We start from the raw sequence: 18,907 nt of genomic DNA on the forward strand, positions 1-18,907 counted from the left end.
TTCCCTGTGTATACTCCTGTTATCCACCTCCATTGGTCATCTAGAAATGTCGGAGGCAGTCTGGCTTCATAGGAGGGAGGGAGAGTTTCTCTAGAAATTATCTGCATAAGGTGAGTAAACCTTGTCTTTAGGATGTTAATGCTTAATCATATTAGCATGAATATGAATTATTATTGTTTTAAAATAACACTGAAAATGACCAAAAGGCAGGTACTTACAAAGGAAAGTAGAAACATGTTTTAGCTGGCTTCATTCCTCCTGTCTTTTTTATTCCATTCAGATCCTGTTATTTCCCAGAGAGTGCCACAGTCTGTGCAATGTTTCTTTTACATTTCCTTAATTGTTAGCAGTAGAATAAAACTGATACTTCATTATTATTATCACTCAAAATATATCCCCTACTATATGAAAGCACTGTGCATCTACTTTTATGTTGGTGGGGAAGGGAAATTTCTTGGGACTTTATAATATTTTAAAATTACATTAGAAAATCATTAAGGAATATATTTTGGTTTATTGTGAAATTGTTTTTTTAACCATTTGTAGTCTCTCCCATCTGTTTTAAATGTAAAGTTACAAAAGTTGCACTCCCTTCCCTTTTCAAGCCCATTTCTTTAGGGTAAATAAAAATTAGAGTAAATTGAACATCAGCCACCTGGAAATACTCCTGATTCTTAGCTCTGACTTTCCTCCTGTTGCTTATCAGTTGCTTGTCAGGATGGAAGATCTTTGCTCTTCAAATGTGGGTCCGTGTATTTCACTTGATATCCTGTCTGTCCTCTTAGGTTAAAGCTAATCTGCATCACTTTCCATTTTCATCCACCAACTATATCTGTAGCTGCAGTGACATTTTTACACAAGGAAAGATGTATGCTGCCCATCTGTCATGTAAGGACATAATGTAGCTAAGCCATCTACCCTGTCTCTTACTACACGGTGAGTGACGAGAACACAAAGCACTGGGTTCAGTTTCTCCTTGGAGAATGAGTAGTAAGAGATACTAATTTGTATGTTATGCTGCCAAGAAAATGAACATCAGGTGAGCCATGATCAATGGATTGCAGAAGCACTTCTGCAAGGGGATGTGGTTCTGGGCTTTTGCAATGCCTTTAGCCTCTTTTTTGAAAGTCTAAGCACGCAAATGTGTCATTGTTTTATGCCTGGCTCAGTGGATCAAGAGACTTTCCTAGGACACTGGGCAGCGTGGTGGATGTGCAGCCAGGAGGTCTGGACAAGGACACTAGTCAGGACAGCCTAGGAACTAAAGGCAAATCTCTTCATTTTATCAACCTTGGTTTAATCATCTCCAAAAAGACAGAACTGGGATTAATCACCATTTCTAACATTCTATTGCTACTATTGTTTACTTAGGCTTCCTGAACACCAAAATGACAGAGACCATTCACAGAAGGATGTAGGCATGACTGTGCTAGGCACGGGGAAGGAAGACTGTCAGGATGTGTTAATGGGGAGGGAGTGGGTTGGGAAGAGGAGCCTTTAGACGCCAGAGGCAAGACTGAACAACTTCCTAGCTTGGTCCAAGGCTCCTTTGGGCCCAAGAGGCTGTGAGCGAGGACTGAGCGTCCTTCCAATGTGGACACTTTTCAGAGTTGTGCCCTGACCCTCTTCTTTTCTCACGCTGCAACCACCCTCCCTGGGCTGTTTCATCCATTGGTGTGATCTTGGCTCACTGCAACCTCCGCCTCCCAGGTTCAAGCGATTCTTCTGCCTCAGCCTCCCGAGTAGCTGGGATTACAGGCGCCCACCACCACCTCTGGCTATTTTTTTTTTTTTTTTTGTATTTTTAGTAGAGATGGGTTTCACCATGTTGGCCAGGCTAGTCTTGAACTTCTGACCCCAAATGATCCACCTGCCTCAGTCTCCCAAAATGCTGGGATTACAGGTGTATGCCACTGCGCCCCACCCACATGCTTTTTATATGCTGTGTCTACAGGCATACTTTGCTCTGAAGCAACAACCTCTGTATCTGGGGATCTCCAATTGGATGGCCTGAGTCCCTCTCGTGAGCTTAACTTCGTCTCCTCTGCCCATCCCCTGCTGTTGCTCCTTCTCCTACAGTCATCATCTCAACAGATAACCCCTTGTCCACGGTATTACTCAAGTAAAAACTAAGGTGTCCTACTTGACTTCTCCCTCTCTCACCCCCGACAACCAATCAAACCCTCCTTAATCCTCTTCACTTACAACTCTTCATTGGTGCCCACTGCTGTCAAGGTAAAGTCAAACTCCATAGCAGGACAGGGCTCCCCAACCCTTCCAGCTCCATTTTTGCTTCTCTTCCCTGGCAAGTGTCTTCCAGTTCTATAGTCTCACCATGTCATCTTTGCTTCTGGGTTTTGTGTCTGTTTGACTCTTGTCTCTGTTTGACATGCCTCCCTAACCATCCTCTCCATAACCTAATTTTCATAGATAACTCTAGTTTCCTCTTTTCCTCTTTAGTCTTGGTCTAGATCAGTGTTTCTCAACTGGAGCTGATATCATCCCTCAGAGGACATTTGGCCGTGTCCGGAGACATTTTGGGTGGTCACAACTGAGTAGGGGTGGGGGTTGCTACTGGCATCTAGTCGGTAGAGGCCAGGGATGTTGCTAAACATCTTATAATGCCCCTCACATCAAAGACTCCTACAACAAAGAATTATCTTTCCCCGAGTAGCAATGGGGTTGAGATTGAGAAACCCTGGTCTAGATTTCACTTTCTCTGGAAAACCTTTCCTGGCTTTCCCATGCCCCTCCTCCATGGTCTCATGTCCCTCTTCTTAGACTTTTCATCACTCTTCTCCTGTTGCACTATTTTCTGTTCACTTGTCTGTCTCCTCTTCTAGAACGTGGGCTTCTGGAAGTCAGGCACTGTTTCTTGTTTCCCTTTTAATTCCAGTTCCCAGCATAGTTCCTGGTAATAGTGGGCATGCAATACCTATTTGTAAATGAGTAAAAAAATGAATACACAAAAGTCACTCTATAAGAGTGTCTCCCATACCACATTTTTTTCCCCTAGAAAGCATATCATTTGCAATAATACCCCACTCTAATCTCTGTCCCTGCAGCACCGCTAGGGTAAGCATTCTTTTGGAGTTCTCTTGCATATGTGGGCCATAGCAAACTGCCAGCCTGCCTGGGGAAATAAACATTTGAATACTTATTTTGTTTTCTAGTGGATTCTCTTGCCAGTGATACTCCAGTCATGGAAATATCCTTACCCACAATGTGATGTGTGCTGTGGGATTGGATTATTATTATTATTTATATTTCCATGACCTGATTTTTTTACATTAAATAATAGTTGAAACAGTTTGTGTCTTGACTTTCTTTTATAGTTGAAATGCCACAGAATGCAAGTTAAGGCCATGTGAGCCAATATATTTCATTGCCCAGCACCATAATCTATTAAGCCTGAGATATTTTCAGGGAATTGCCTTAAATCCTTTGGTGGTTTAAAGTAGCTTCAGAGGGATTAGTGGCTTAGAGGTAATTGTTATTGCTAATATTTTATTTGAAATATCCTGTTCAGCAAAGGTAATGTGACATTTTGCTCACTGGAAATGCTGTCTTTCTAGGAAAAGGGATGAGCCCAAAGGTCAGTGCCCAGGAGAGGGAGGGGAGGGAGTATGTGAGACAAAGGACAAGATCCTGAGCTGAGGTGACCAGCACAAGTTACCTGAGACAGAGCTGACTGTTGTGTGGACTTCAGGGATATGGAGTTTTAATTTTATGTGAATTGTGAGATTAATCTAGACAGTTAATCAGCTCTAAAGAGAAACTATGTTTTACTTGTAAAAAGAAAAACAAGGAGGATAAAACCCAGTGAATACTTCTTCGCAGGGGCATCCTCGTTTACTGAGCCAGTAAATGTTGGAGCTCCTCAGGGTCCATTTCCGTTCCTGGCCAGTGGATCTTAAATATAGAGTATTCGAGAAATCACTTTGGGGCACTTGTTAAAAAATAAAGATTTCTTGGGCTCTACTTCCACCAACAACAATTCCGTAATTCTGAGATATTCTCCGAAATCTGCATTTAAAGCAGAGAGCACCAGGAGATTCTGATGCAGGTATTTCTTATGCCTGGAGAAACACTGAATTAACCAATCTCTTCCTTGCCCATGATGGCATGTTTCTCAGATTTCTATTTATGTCCCAAATGTATCTGAGTTCTGGATTCATTTATCAAAACGACAATCAAAACCAAAGAATGTCTTAAAGATACTTCACACTCAGCCCATCCAAAAGCAAATATCGTCTTTTTGTGTTTCCTACCTCAGGAATGGGAATGGCATCCATTTGGTTCTCCAACACAATAACACAGATGCCACCTCCCTTTCGCCCTCTTCACTGGCTCTATCCTTGCCATCGGGCTGCCCCCAGCTCCTATCATCACTTAGCATTTTTGTTTGGAGTACAGCAGTAGCTCACTAACCAACCTCTGCATTCACCCTTCAATCTTGTCTCAACAAGCCAGAGGAATCTCTGCAAAATGTATGCTTTAATGTTGCACCACTACCTGCAAAAACTCTTCAATGGCTTCCTGTTGCCTTTAGGATAGGACCCAAATCCTTTCTTTGACTCAGAAAGTCCTGCTTGGTGACCACCTGACCACCAGTAGATTCCTGTCTCATAGGACTTTCTTTCTGATTCTGTGTTATAGCTACACTGTTCTTTCTTTGGTTCTTTGAAACTGCCAAGCTTGCCTCCAGCACAGTATGATATTTGGCTCTGAAATAGTTTTTCCTTCAGTCCCCTCCCCTTCCCTTAGCCTAGTGAACACCTATATCTCCTTAGATGACATCCCCAATTCTGCCTTTATGATCTTCTCCTAACCTAAGTCAGGTTTCTTTACGATACACCCTTGATCACCTACATACCTTTTGTAATGATATGTTTTGTTTTGTGAGTGTTTGACTAAAGCTTGTCTTTCCCTAGACTGGATAGCTCATACAGACAGCAATTTTGGTTCTTCCTTTTTTGCTCACGGTTGGAGCTATAGTGTCTGTCACAGTGCTTGGCCTGTGGAGGCACTCAATAAGTGTTTGTTGAATGTATGTTTATTGGATGACAATGTACATTGTGTGAAACATACTGTCGAAAGAACAATTTCGTTTGAACTTCTTTGAACAAAGAAATCAGAGTAGGTTTAACAGAGACAGACACTGGGGATGTCAGGCAAAGTAAATTGGGTTGTAAGGTCACTAGCTAGATATTTAAGGCTGGTAGAACAGCATAATTATAACTTTTCAGCACAACTATTAAGTGTACACAAACTTTGTACCCAGGTATATAATTTCAAGCTTGAGTTGACTTCTCAGACAGGTGAATGGGAGACTTAAGAAAGAATGATAATCTTGATTAAGAAATATTTAGATTTCACTCAGGATTAGAATATTCAGGATAATGATGCCCTTTGATTTATAGAGTCTGATGTTGAATTTCATTTTGTTGGGCCATTTCTCTCAAAATAATATCAATCCAGTTTATTATAAAGGCTTTACAGGGCTTGCTGGATTCCCCAATAATCCTTTTTTTTCTTTTTCTTTTTTTAGACAGAGTCTCACTCTGTCGCCAAGGCTGTAGTGCAGTGGCATGATCTTGGCTCACTGCAACCTCTGCCTCCCAGGTTCAAGCAATTCTTCGGCATCAGCCTCCCGAGTAGCTGGGACTACAGGCACATGCCACACCACTCCTGGCTAATTTTTGTATTTTTAGTAGAGACAGGGTTTCACCATATTGGCCAGGCTGGTCTCGAACTCCTGACCTCATGATCTGCCCACCTCAGCCTCTCAAAATGCTGGGATTACAGGTGTGAGCCACCGCACCCAGCCCCCAGATAATCCTTTACTCCAACTTTCACACTTGCTCTGAAAAGTAAGATTAGCCCCAGAAACCTTGACACTGTTGAAATCTTCTGGATGTATAATAGCTGAATGCATCTGTTAAATGGATTGACACTTTAGATCAGACAGACATTGTCTGTGGGACCTATCATTTACTACTTACAACTCTATATTTATGGTGTTCTCCCCAAAGAAGGCTAGAGAGTTTTTCAAATGGAAATCACAAACTCAAGAGATGGAAGAAGAAGGCAAATACCAAAAGACCATCACAGTAAAGGCCAAAAGGGGAAGAGGTTGTTAAAAAATAGTATGTGGAGAGGATGGTATAAGATATGGATCATGTTTGTAAAATAAAAAACACATATGATGCTATTCTAGCATAGAGTATGCTCAAAACCTGGAATCCCTTTGAATCCCTATTTCTGATATTACAGAATTCAACTCAAAAGGGGAGAATAATTCCTTCAACATTCCTGCTCCATAGAGAAGAAATCTCACTCTGCAAGGGTCTGGAAGAGTCCCTGTTTCTGGTTGTTGCCTCTGTACCTGGTGGAACTGTCCCATCTTCAAAACAGTGGTAAGGTAGTGAAGGAAAAGACTGGTCTAACATGTTTGGTTGTGTGTTTGCTTTGTGCCTGACACTGTGCTACAGACTTTTATACAGACTGGAGATTGCAAACTGGCAACAGTGAGTTTATATGCTGGAACATTGTTCTCTGGGAAATCCAGCCAGTCCAGGAAAAACAGACTGACATGAGGGCTCACCAAAAAATGCAGAGCCAGAACAGCCTACACATAAGAAGGCCTACCACCGACAGTCGCGCTTGCATGTGCTGTGCCTTTAAATCGCTCTTTTGTGCTCAACCCTTAAATGTAAGGACACACAAGGAGCATAAGAAGGACTGTCCGTAATGTGAATGACAGAGGCCAAAAACCACTAGAGAAAAGAACTTGTAGGATAGAGACCATGCATAGTTTTGGAAACCTGAAACAATATCTAATCTCTTCAGAAAGTTAAAAGAAGATATTGTATCTATGAAACTAGAATAACATGGTAAAAAATGAAAAAGAACAAAAATGAATTCTTAAAAATAAAAAATATGACAGTAGGAATAAAAACTCAATAGAAGGGTAAGAGATAAAATTAGGTCTCCTAGAAAGTTTTCAAAAATAGAAAAAAGATTGAAGAGAAATTATAAGATAACCAGAATATTATTTCAGGATGTCCAAATCCCAATAACAGGAATTCTAGAAAGAAAGAAATAAAATAAAAGGAAGTTTTTTTAAATTTTAGAATATTTCCAAGAATTGAGGACATAATTTTCCAAATCAAAAGAATACATCTAGTGCCCAACACGAGACTCGTAGTAAAGCATGTTTTTGTAAAATTTCAGAACACTGAGGATAAAAACAGATAAAAACTTTCAGGAAAGGAAAATAATTTATTTACAAAAGATTAAGAATTAGATTGGCTTCAGAATTCTCAATAGTCACACTGGAAACTAGAAGAAAATGGAGAAATACCTTTACAATTCAGAGGGGAAAGAATTCCAGATAGAAAATTACATATCCAGACAAACCATTGATCAAGGATGAAGGTAGGATAAAGATATTTTTGGATGTGCAAGTCCTCGATTTTCCTCACATGCATCAATTTTCTAAGAGGGTACTAGAGAAGGGAGCAAGTTGAGATAGAAGAGATAGGATCCAAGAAACAGAAGACCAATATGAAAGAGAGACAGAGGAAATCTTCACAATTGCCATGGAGAGAAATTCCAAGGAAAACTGCCCGAGGAATAAGAGGACAACAAGTCAGGGTAGCAGCAGGTCAGGAGGTGCTGGGAGAGACCTTTCCAAGATGAAATTGGTCGATCATCTGCTGCATTTGAACATTCTGGGAGAGGCTCAGATTCCTGGGGAAAGTTTGGGGTTGATTTAGTGGTAAATACATAGAAAACTGAGTGAGCACACATACACACACACAAAGATAGTTACTGATTTCCTGAAGGTTAGAAAGTTATGCAGAATAAAGAAATCAAGGCTCAGAAGTTTTATAGTTATAATAATGTGAATGTTTTAATAATGTGATTGTTAAACTGTTTCAACCAAAACAGTGGTACAGCTCTGTAACACTGATGGGAGGGTTGAGGCATGAAAAAGGCACATGGGTGAGAGGGGAAGAGGAGGGGGGTGGTGAGAAACAGGGGAAGTGAATAGCTAATGTCTAAATGGAAAAATTAAGAAATAATAGTATACTATAAGCACGTTCTTTGGTAATGAGGGTGAAAAATCCTGGAAGAGTGATCATAGTGATTGTCTTGTAGAAACGTGTGTCTTTAAATTCTGTGTGTACGTGCTTCACGAAAAATGAGAACTAAGTTAAAAATATAAGGAAAGTATTTTGGAAAGCAAATCAATAAGAGAGTGAAAGGATTTGTTTAATGGGGAAGTGATGCCGATTCCAAAGAGGTCAAGGCTGGGTAAGTGTGTACCTGGCTGGATCTCACTGCCTCTGTGAAACATCTGGTTAGACAACTCTTCGTAGGCTCATTTCTAAATCATCTTTGTGACTCAGGGTGGTTTAATAATTCTACAGTCTTAATCATGGCAGAGGCATTTCATCACCAGCAAATAGATGCCTAGAGCTTTCATGATAAGAAAGTAATAGATATGCTCATTGCTGAGGACCTCCTTCCTCCATCCACGAAGAAATAGTACTCAAAGCCAGATACGTGTTAAATTCTTTGCAAATTTTTAAAAAGCAATAATAGGCCTCTGTATCATGTTGAAGTTGCCTTTGGCTAAAATTGTCCTCTCAGCCATTTATCATTATGCACACCAAGCCCTGGACTCAGGTAGGAAGCAGATTGAGCCATTTGTAAACTCCATTAATTACAGATGCACATGACATATCTTCTCTTACCTTCCTTTTTCCAAAAGGCCAACTGATTTGTTCTTTTTTCTATGACCTACACAAAGTAACCTTCCCAAGTAATATTAACATTTAGAATATACGGTCCCTCAAATGATCGCTGACTCATTGCTTACCCATCTCAAGCACCAGATATTAATAACTTTTAAAAAAACTTGCATGCCTAGCTTCCTGAGGTTTCTCTAAGGATTCCAGGAGAATACATTGAAAGTATAGAAAACTTACTTTGTTGTTGAGGAGACTTTGTAAGAGCAAATTTTAAAAGACTGAATAATTCTTGAGTATTTCTACCATATACATTTGTGGGCCTACTGAACTGTGTAGTCATTTTCATTAGCTGCCTTGTTCTACCTGCTTTATTTGACCGCATTTCTGTGAAAAGCATTCCCCCAAATGCCCAAGTACATGGTAGAAAAATAAACTGCAGTGACAAAGATGTACCCATAAACTGACTGATAGAGGGGGATATGCTCAGTCTTTTATTCTACCATTCTCTCTAGTCTGGGCTCCAATTCTACTCATATCCCATGTATTCCAGGCAATTGTGTGCCAATGTAAAGGAACAAAAGCAATGAGCAGAGTTGACCATAGATAGAAGGGTCAAGTATGGCCCTTGGCCTTCTGACTTTCATTATCTGATTGTTTTAGGTTATTTAATGGTCATTATGGCTGCACAATGGCATGGTTTATGGGTTTATGGGAACTGGCAGAACCTAGAGGGTTGTTATCAAGAGACAGACTTCCTACCTTGAAATATGACCTCTTTGTATATAGATTCATAGAATTTACTGGGAGCAAAAAGACAGAAGCCTACTAAATTTTTAAGAAAGCCATATTGCCAAAGAAATCTCAAACTTGGCTAACAACAGCTAGTGAATATTTTTACTTTTTCCTTGGGCCCCAGAAATGTAGCCAGTAAGAAATAAGCTGCTAAAACGGTGTAACTTCCAAAATAGGTACTCTCTTTGATGTGGCCATGAAAGATGAGAGTCAAGGGAGTTCGTCTTAGCAGATCTGAATGTCAAGATTAGGTGACCTTGTAAACTCTATTAATTACAGATATTCAAGACATATATTGGGTTCTCACTTTACTGTCCAAGCAAGGAGTCCCAGCAGGATTTGATATGTGCTATGAATTAATGGCCACATGAATTGCTTCCCAATATCTTTCCGCCCTCCAAATGTGAGTTTTTATTGCTGTTATTCTTCTCCACCATTTTATATTGCATGTGTTGAGGTTGGACAACTTTTTCAATCCACATTGAAGTCACATCTGGATTGACAGAATAGAGGGCACATCATCCAGAGGTGTGGGACATGGGAACTGACTGTAATAACTGGATTAGATTTTTGGATTGTCTTCTTTTAGACAAGGAGTGACAGTGTTTCAGCTATGCACAAGCACTTTAAAAAGTTTTTGCATGAGAGGAGTGTCTTTATGCATGTTGGATAGCAAAGGTGTACTATGGTAGATACTGTGAGAGTTCCTCAACAATTATTTTATCCCTTCACCATGATGAATAATCTTGTGTTAGGAGAAATGGACCCCTCCCCCAGCATCAGAAAAGGACTCTGATTAATCTAAACCAATAAAGACCATCCTGTCTTTCTTGCCACAAGGATTGTTGCAGAGATAGCTTCAGGCCATCTTAAACCAAATAATTTTTTTTGTGTGTGTGATGATTGTAGGTCCAACACTCTTTCCTGGCATACAAATGGAGACACTAATAATTTCAGTTGCAGCAGGCAGGAATTTTGTTACCATGAGGAATAGGTAAATTCAGCCATTTTTTCCATTCGTGCTCAGAAATTAAATTCTCTAGTAGAATATCTGCTTGGTCATGTTGAAAGTCAACCAGCCCAGTTTCTGGCTGCCTGGCAGGATCTGGCCTCTATAGATTCCGAGTGGGGGATAGCATCATCATTTACCAACTCACCAACCCCTTGCACAATACCAGAGAAGCAATTCTACAAATGGGAATCTGGATGAGGTTAGCAAGGGGGATATATATTTTGAAAGACCAATAAATGACACATTCACAACCATACCCATTTCCTCTCAATGTCAGACATCTATATAAGTACAAATTAACAAATTCTTAAAAAGTGTTAGTTGACAAAGGCTTAAAAAAGTTAACCTTAAAAGTATATAACAAATATATATTAAGTCAATTTTTCCAATTTCGAAAAATTAACTCAATTTTTCCAATAATCAAATAAAGTAGAAATTACAATCCCATTTTAAGGTGAGAAGTCTGAGACTTACACAAAGATCATTTTCCTATGGTCATTCAACTAATGAATGGAGAAACTGGAATTCGAGCTTGATTCTACTTGACTCCAAACTGATGTCCATGCTATGACGCTTGGGAAGTCCAAGATACAAGTGGGGCACATGTCACTGATACGATGTTTTTAGGGAAAAAATGACCACATTAGTTAGCATTATAGTAATTCTATGGGTCTACATAAGAAATTTAGACTATACTTGGAAGCACTGGGTCTAGTTGCCACTGACCATGGGACACATGTAATAGATGGGAAAAACATCTAACTAGTTTTTATTCAAGACTGAAGAGAAGGAAGGTTTCCCTAGCACTTTCCATGAAGAGAATAAGGAGAATGTGGGCAGGGAACTTTGAAGTTTGCTACATGGCACGGACCAAGAAGTGATCGAACTTTTAATATTTTTCAGGGTCAAGTGTCTAATCACTGACAGTTTATGGGATGTGTGGAAATAGAAGGCAAGTGTAGAGGTTTATGTTGCTTGGTGTAGACATAGGATCCACAAAATAAGTTTATACATAATCAACTTATTGATAAAAAAAATCACATCACTACACATATATACATATACCTGTCTGATTGTATGGACCACTATTTTGAAAGTGCCTTTTTGCCACACCATTCTTATTTAGTTGTCCTTAAGATTTATGGGAACTGGCAGAACCTAGAGGGTTGTTCTCAAAAGACAGGCTTCCTTAAGATTAGATCTGCTAACAGCAAATAGCTATACAAGTTTTCTCAATGTTAATAGATATTCTTGAAACCATAATTACTTTTAAGATTCTAAACCATGAATTTTTACAGTGAGTTTTCAGGCTTTGGGTTGCTGAAAATATTTTGGGGGAGCAATATCACCATATGGCAGTTGGATGAAAATGATGTGGTGATGGTCGCACAACATTATGAATGTACTAAAGTCCACCGAATTATACACTTTAAAATGGTGAATTTTATGTTATGTAAGTTTTACCTCAATTTAAAAATTAAATGCAAAAAGACATTTGATATTATATATATATGTAAATATATATGCTGGGCAAAGCTATTTGGAAGATGAAGAAATAGAAATTGTTTTTAAAACATGGGTTGAAAGACCTTTTTTGGAGGGGCTGGGAATTTATATATATATAAAAACAGACTTATTGAACAAGTGGCTATTCAACCTAGGCTCTGTCTTCATTCATTAATCATAGCGATGGAAAATAGCAGTATCTATTAAATAAATATTTGGATCTGCTCAGCCTCTCTGGGTTAAGACTGCACCTTGGGCACTTAATGTGCGACCTTTGGCAAGATAGCTAGACTGTGTATCTCAGTTTTCTTATCTGAAAAACAAGTATAATAATAGTATACCCCTACCGAGATGGTGTATATCAGCATTTCTCAACCATTGGCTACACATTAGGGTGCCCTTTTGTTGCTGTTAAGCCAAGTTCTCAGGTGATTCTAATGTGTAGCCAGGATAGAGAAGCACTGGTATATAATGAGCATGTTAGCAGCGTGCCTGCTACATGGTACACAGTAAATAAGTGGTCATTTTATAATGTTGTTGAGGACTTCGTCACTTATATCCTTTTACAAGATTAAAGTACATCTGTTATAGCACAAAATGGGAGGCTGCGAGAAAGAATGTAGGGGGAGAAAATATTTTTCCAAGATATGTATATTTCGTTCAACAAACAGCATTACATCTTCTATGGTCAATAGGTAGATTGTTCTATTTTAGAAGAAGCCCTCTGCTTTCTGTTTAATGAAATTTCCCTCTATGGCTAAGTCACCTAATGTTCTTGAAATATTTATTAGCAGTTTGTAGATTCTCAAGAACCATTCCGCTTGGTGTGCTTCGTTGGTGTGAAGGTATCATGTTTTAGATAATGAGGATACCACTGTTTAAAAACACAAACACAAAATTTCATTTCAATAATTATGTGCAAGTAAAATATAGTATCACTGGTTCAATGGATTCATCATTAGTTGTATTGCTAAGATGAGATCTGGTGAACTGGAAGACTTGCACTTCTTATCTACTCTCACTGGGGCTCCATTTCTTTGTGGATAAAACAAAGGGGTTAAACCAAATGATCTGCAGATTTCCTTTTATATCTAACATTTTATGAGTCAGTGAGTACACACTGAATTTGGAGGTGTTAGGTTTGATGACAGCTTATGCTATAGGCATCCCAGGCAGCAAGAAAACTTAGGAGCTAACCTCCTGGTCATGGGGCTACGATAACTTTCCCTGCTTCAAGTTTCCATGCTGTAATCCTCCCATGGGATCTTATTTTTTTTCTGATGTTATTTTCTGGTTCTGATGTCCTTCCTTTCACCTTGTTTAGCTCTTATTTTTTATGACTCTTTGCCATCTAGGGATAAACCGGCATAGTGGAATAGTACAGGGGACGTTATATAAAATATCTTTCATAAGAAGGGTCTGGTGTGGGTGAGGATCACTATTATAAACATACCCCTGAGGTCAGCTTGCACTGCAGTGGGGGAGAAAGCAAGCTAGGGAAGAGAATGCTTTGCCTTTGCCAAATAAAAGTCAACCAGGCACTGTGCTTTTTTCTGTACAGCTATCTCACTTAATTCTTGCCTCCTCCATCTAAGGTAGCTGGTATTATTTTTCTTCCTTTCACAGATGAAGATACTGAGGCCTAGGGAGTTTTATTAACTTCATTCATTCAACAAAGATTTTAGTGCATGCTATGCCCATTATAGGTGTTTGGAATAAAGCTGGGAACAAAAATGACATACATTTTAGTAAAAGAGAGAGGTAATAAAGCAAATTAACCAATAAATAAGACAATGTGAGGTTGCAGAAGATTTCATGAAGCAAGTGAGTCACAACGACTTGCCCAAAGTCCCATTGTTAGTGAATGGTGGAGGTTCCATTTGAACACAGACGTCATTTTTTGGCTGCACCACTGAAGTACTAGAATTGCAAAGTAGTTACCTCTTCTAAGTCTGTCTGGAAAGATGCCAGAATGTGGGAATGAAAAGCTCAGGAGAAAGAGCTGTTCAAAGCAACTATTACTAAATGCCTTTTATTCTTTGCATTCCTGTGAGATGAAATTTTTTTCTCTTTGCCCACATGACACTGGTAATTACAACAGTTCCTGGTTCTGTACTGTGCAGTATTTTAGTGTGTAATATCACTAACATTTATTAGAATGTATTTCTAAGTAAATAATGTTAAATGCTTTTCTGATTTCTTAAGTGTGGTTTTCAGAAACATCCTCAAATTTTTTCCCCTGTGGCGATGTATCCGTCATACCCAGTTTCTGATAAATGTATCCACTTTATGAAATTAGAAAAATGTGTGCTGAAAACAGATGTAGATATTGTTAAACATGAAATAGCCGGGACTTTGGGCCAGACATTTGGAAGCGTGATTATAGTCATTCTGTGGATAAATGGTAGAGAAGTAGGTAAAGGCTTCTATTAAAAAAGAAAAAAGCAGTAAAAAAAGTGGCCTATAAGCCTAGAGTCTAGTCTGTGGACATGCACACTAATAGCTTTTAGATACTAAAAAACTCAGAGAGTCATGTTCTGCCCTCAAGAAAAAAAAATCAGGTTTAGGAAACCTAGTGATTGCTACCATTAGATAAAGATTAGAAAGGCCCAAATACTTTTTATGTCTAAAAACTTTGTTCAAGTTATATATTCTTTTAGTAAACATAGTGATTAGTAAATATTATGCTTGATTGTTTTTATTCATCATTTCAACTCTCTAGAAAAAAAGTAGAATGAAATATAAGGGAGAGTGCTTCTTTATAGGTCTTGGTTGTTGGTGCCAAGGAAGGTGTCCCCAGACCACACAGCCACAAACTCAGTGGTACAGATGCTCTATTTTCTTTGGAGAAAACAACTTCCAAGAAGAAATAAAAAGCTTCAGAAGGACAAACCTTGGAAACTTCAACTTATAAAATAATGACAATGATCATATCTCCACTTACGCATCATGCAGGCTCATGTAAACACTTAGTTTTTAATTGAAAACATGTTAAGAACTTGGTTCTTAATATGTTTCATTATTCATTCTTGAGCTTTTGTGAGATGTTCTTCAAGATCCCCTGAAGGTAAGTAACCCCATGTTTCCTATTTAAAGTGGATACAACAAATAAAAGGAGACTTTACATATGTATATTTCGTAGAATGTTCCCTACTCTTATTCTTGACTATGTTTTTTAAACAGATGCTCAATATTTTGACAAAAGCCAATCTAACATTCCTACGTTACGTATATTGCTTTGAAAGCACACTTTTCCCTAATAGCAACTAGTAGTCTTACAATGAACAGCACAGTTAATTTCTCAAGCAGCATAACTTGCATTGATTTCATAAATTTGAGGGTTAACTTTAAATTGTTTCTATAATAATTTTTTAGTATTCACCACCAAGTCTGCACTGGTCAGCTCAGGCTCCAGGGAATTCCGTATCTATCTTGTACACTCAGTTCATCTTTTGCAACTATATTGGCCAACTTGCAAATTTATGTGTAGTATGCGTGGATGGTTATGTAGAGAAAGCAGCTACTCTCTGGGGGCTAATGTCTCTTCTCCACCAATCAGAATGCAGTTCATGATTCATTAGGTTTGTTGGCTAGATTATTTAACTTAATTCAATTTAAATTATTTAATTCCTAAAGCCTTCCTGGTATTCAATGTGAATGAAACAATTATTCCTGGACACAATCATCCAAATAACACCACACAGTTTTACCAAGCCCCAAGATAGTCGTTAAATCCCAGCTTTCCACTGCTTTACATAAACTACTTATGCTGAGTTTTTGAGGGTATAATGTTGCTGAAATTGTTTGGATTCAATAAGGCACTATATGTTATTCTATATTTAATGAGAGAACATCCCAATTACATAGCAATGTGGGAAATCATAAAATATTTCTAGGTAGCAACTTTGCCCTTGTTTTGATAGCTTATTTTCTTTTGTTATCTATTCTCGCCCATGGGTAAAGGAACGAGTCTATTTTTTCCAAGTGTTAAGATTGCTGCTCAGAAGCATTCCAAGAGATGGCTAACTGTCTCTTGACATCATTCCTAGCCAGTCAGTGGCTGGTGGAAGAAACACATATGGTCAGTATATTTTCCCTCTTGAATGTAATTTATATGACATGTGTCCCCAAACAGGGTGTGCTTTGTCTTAGACTGGGTTTCCTTGGAACAGACTCAGAGGCAGAGAACTGTACACTTCCTGTAAGGATTTGAGGAAGTCAGGATTGGTAGAGGGACAAGCTCAAGTGCAATTGCAATGCCATTGCCACTGAGTCTCAGCCAGTTGTCTGGTGCATGCTGGAGATGGGACAGCATCCACAGATGTCTTGAATTGAAACAACAGGGTGGGGCCTATGTATCCTCGCATCATCTAGTCATTGGCTGTGGGTGGCTCCCTGGCGGGGGGCATGGCCCTGTGGCAAAGGCAGTTTCCAGCAAGCTCTCAGCAGTCAATATTCCCAGCAGCTGGAGAACTGAGTAGCTCAGTGCTAAGGGGAGACCTTGGAGTACCGCCTATCCACTACCCTATTCTAAAAAATGCCCGGTGAGGGATACTGACAGACTAGATGAGGAGGAACAGCAACGTTTCTTATATACACAGTCTCGGTTCTTCTCCCTCAACAAAGCTCAACTTAAATCCGTAAAAACATACAGTATTACCCTTCTTTTCCCTTTCCCTTCTCTCCTTCCTTTGTCCTAAACAAGCCCAGGAATGCAATCAGGTAAACTCCAGAAGAATTTTGGCCCTGGAGAATATCAAACTGTGGCGTGTGCTTCCTGTGAGACCAGGCTGGAAACATCAGAGGTGGAGTTACCAAAGTCTGCTTAGAGTCCCATGAACGAAAGAGCACTTGAAAAAGAGAAGAAGAAAAGGAGGCAGAAAGGAGCTGTTTGGTTTAAGAGGGGTTGTAGGTCATAAGCTGCAGTCCATTTCTTCCGCTCATTACTCCTTACTGAAGCAAGCAAGGTGCACCTGTGTGTGCTCACACTGGCATTTAGCTAGCCACACTAGATTACCCTCTCTAGTCTCAAAGAAGGCTCCTTGCAGCTCTCAGATAGAGGAAAAAGTTTTTGCTGTCAAGGTCTTCTCTGCTCACCACACCCCTCTACCCTTATACCTGTCCTACTGCTTGCTTTTCCATGAGTCTTTTTCTTATTCATTTATTCATGGTCATTAATGTATTGCTTATTGAACTCCTACTATATGCCAGCCCTATTCTTTACATCCTGATTCTTGACTGACTGCCTGGAACTTTTTAAAAAAGGATTATCTTATTTATTTATTTATTTATTTATTTTAAGAGATGGAAGTATCACCATGTTGCCTAGGCAGGTCTTGAACTCCTGGGCTCAAGCAATCCTCCTGTCTCAGCCTCCTGAATAGCCAGGACCACAGGTATGCACTATCGTGCCGGGATTGCCTGGAATTTTTGGCACCTGTTTTGCTTCCCTTCTGGCTGTTGTCTGTTTGTCTGACATCTGACTCAGCTGTCTCTGATCTTTGTTGTCTGTGTGGGTGTTAGATTGGGTTAATCCTCTTGCTTCTGATCAGAAACCTCTGGTTTTGCTTGACAAGCCTGGCCTGACGTCTTCATCCCCAGTAAGTGGTTTATGAAAACTGCTTTGGCCTTCAAGTCCCATCTCTTCTGATCACAAATTTTCTGCTGTCACCTATGAGCCATTGTCATCCAAGGTGAGCAAAAGGTAAAAATAGCCCTAGTGAGAATGGCTATGGCAGATGCTGAATGGAAAAGCCAAAATGTGGAGGCTGAGAATAACACTTAGGAATGTGAAAAGTGAAGACACTGAAACGGGACTAGCAGTTTGTTATTCATAACAAATGAATCATTTGACTTTGCTCCTTTCTCCATCTCATTTCTCTCCCAGGGACTGATCCTAATGAAACAATTGTGCTACGTTAGTTTGGAAAACATTTTGAAGTTTCTGGTTTTACTCTGATCTAATAGATTTAGATCAATTGAATCATGGCTTAAAGTGGTTCATTTAGTTGTTTTTGTTTTTGTTTTTTTTGTTGTTTCTTGGAAGATCGTTTTATGTCCTGGTTCAACAGTATTGAATTTTTGTTTTGTGACTTGGTTCAATCCAAAGATTGTAGTGTAACCGCATCTCCCTAAGTGTGTTGGGTGCATTAACTCCTTTAACTCCACAATAGCCCTGTGGTGTAGGTGCTGTTATGTTCGATTTACAGATAAGGATACAGAGGAACAAAGGGTAACTTGTCCTCTGTCACCGGGAAACGCCACTCCAAAGGCTATGCTCTTATCCATTAAGTCATACCACCTGGATAGAAATATGCACTCAAAGTTAGTTGCAAAATTCAATGATACATGCCTATTTTGTTTTGAATGCCCTCCTGCTACTCCCTCATGTTTATGCTTCTTACATAATCTCTGCTCTGTTTATTCAAGCTGGTAGGCCATGGTGGTGAAAATTCACTTGCTATGCTGCTGAAACTCAGAAACCTCCTTTTCTGTCTCACTTCTTTATTGACTTTTCATCTGTCTTCTATTTTCACTTGAAGATGTATCTGCAGTCCCTTGACTATCCCTATTAATTTTTTCCCCTTGCCATGGTTTGTTTTTCATTTAAATTTTGTAGTAGTGTTATTTGAGTTAGTAAAGATAGAACTTTTATGAAAGCCTCAATACCAAAATTAAGTTGCATTGCAAGGTACTATGGGTAAAATTGGAAGGACGGGCATTTAAAATCTCTATTGAGGTTCTCTAACTGAGTCTATTTGAGGCTAATGCAATAGTGTGTGCTTGATTTATGATGATGTATTCTGACGTATAAAATGCTGTTTGTAAATAGTTT

The 18,907-nt window shown here is 39.1% G+C and overlaps 1 long non-coding RNA gene across 1 annotated transcript in view; it reads left to right on the plus strand.

The window, feature by feature from the left end:
• The first annotated feature begins 817 nt into the window (after window positions 1–817).
• Window positions 818–18,907, plus strand: part of LOC134733529 (uncharacterized) — a 110,886-nt gene continuing 92,796 nt past the window's right edge. The window contains exons 1-2 of the long non-coding RNA XR_010117096.1: window positions 818–936; window positions 6,277–6,419. This is a non-coding gene — a long non-coding RNA (uncharacterized lncRNA). The remainder of the gene's footprint in view (window positions 937–6,276; window positions 6,420–18,907) is intronic.

Source organism: Symphalangus syndactylus, chromosome 18 (genome assembly GCF_028878055.3).
Source record: "Symphalangus syndactylus isolate Jambi chromosome 18, NHGRI_mSymSyn1-v2.1_pri, whole genome shotgun sequence".
Taxonomy (NCBI): domain Eukaryota; kingdom Metazoa; phylum Chordata; class Mammalia; order Primates; family Hylobatidae; genus Symphalangus; species Symphalangus syndactylus.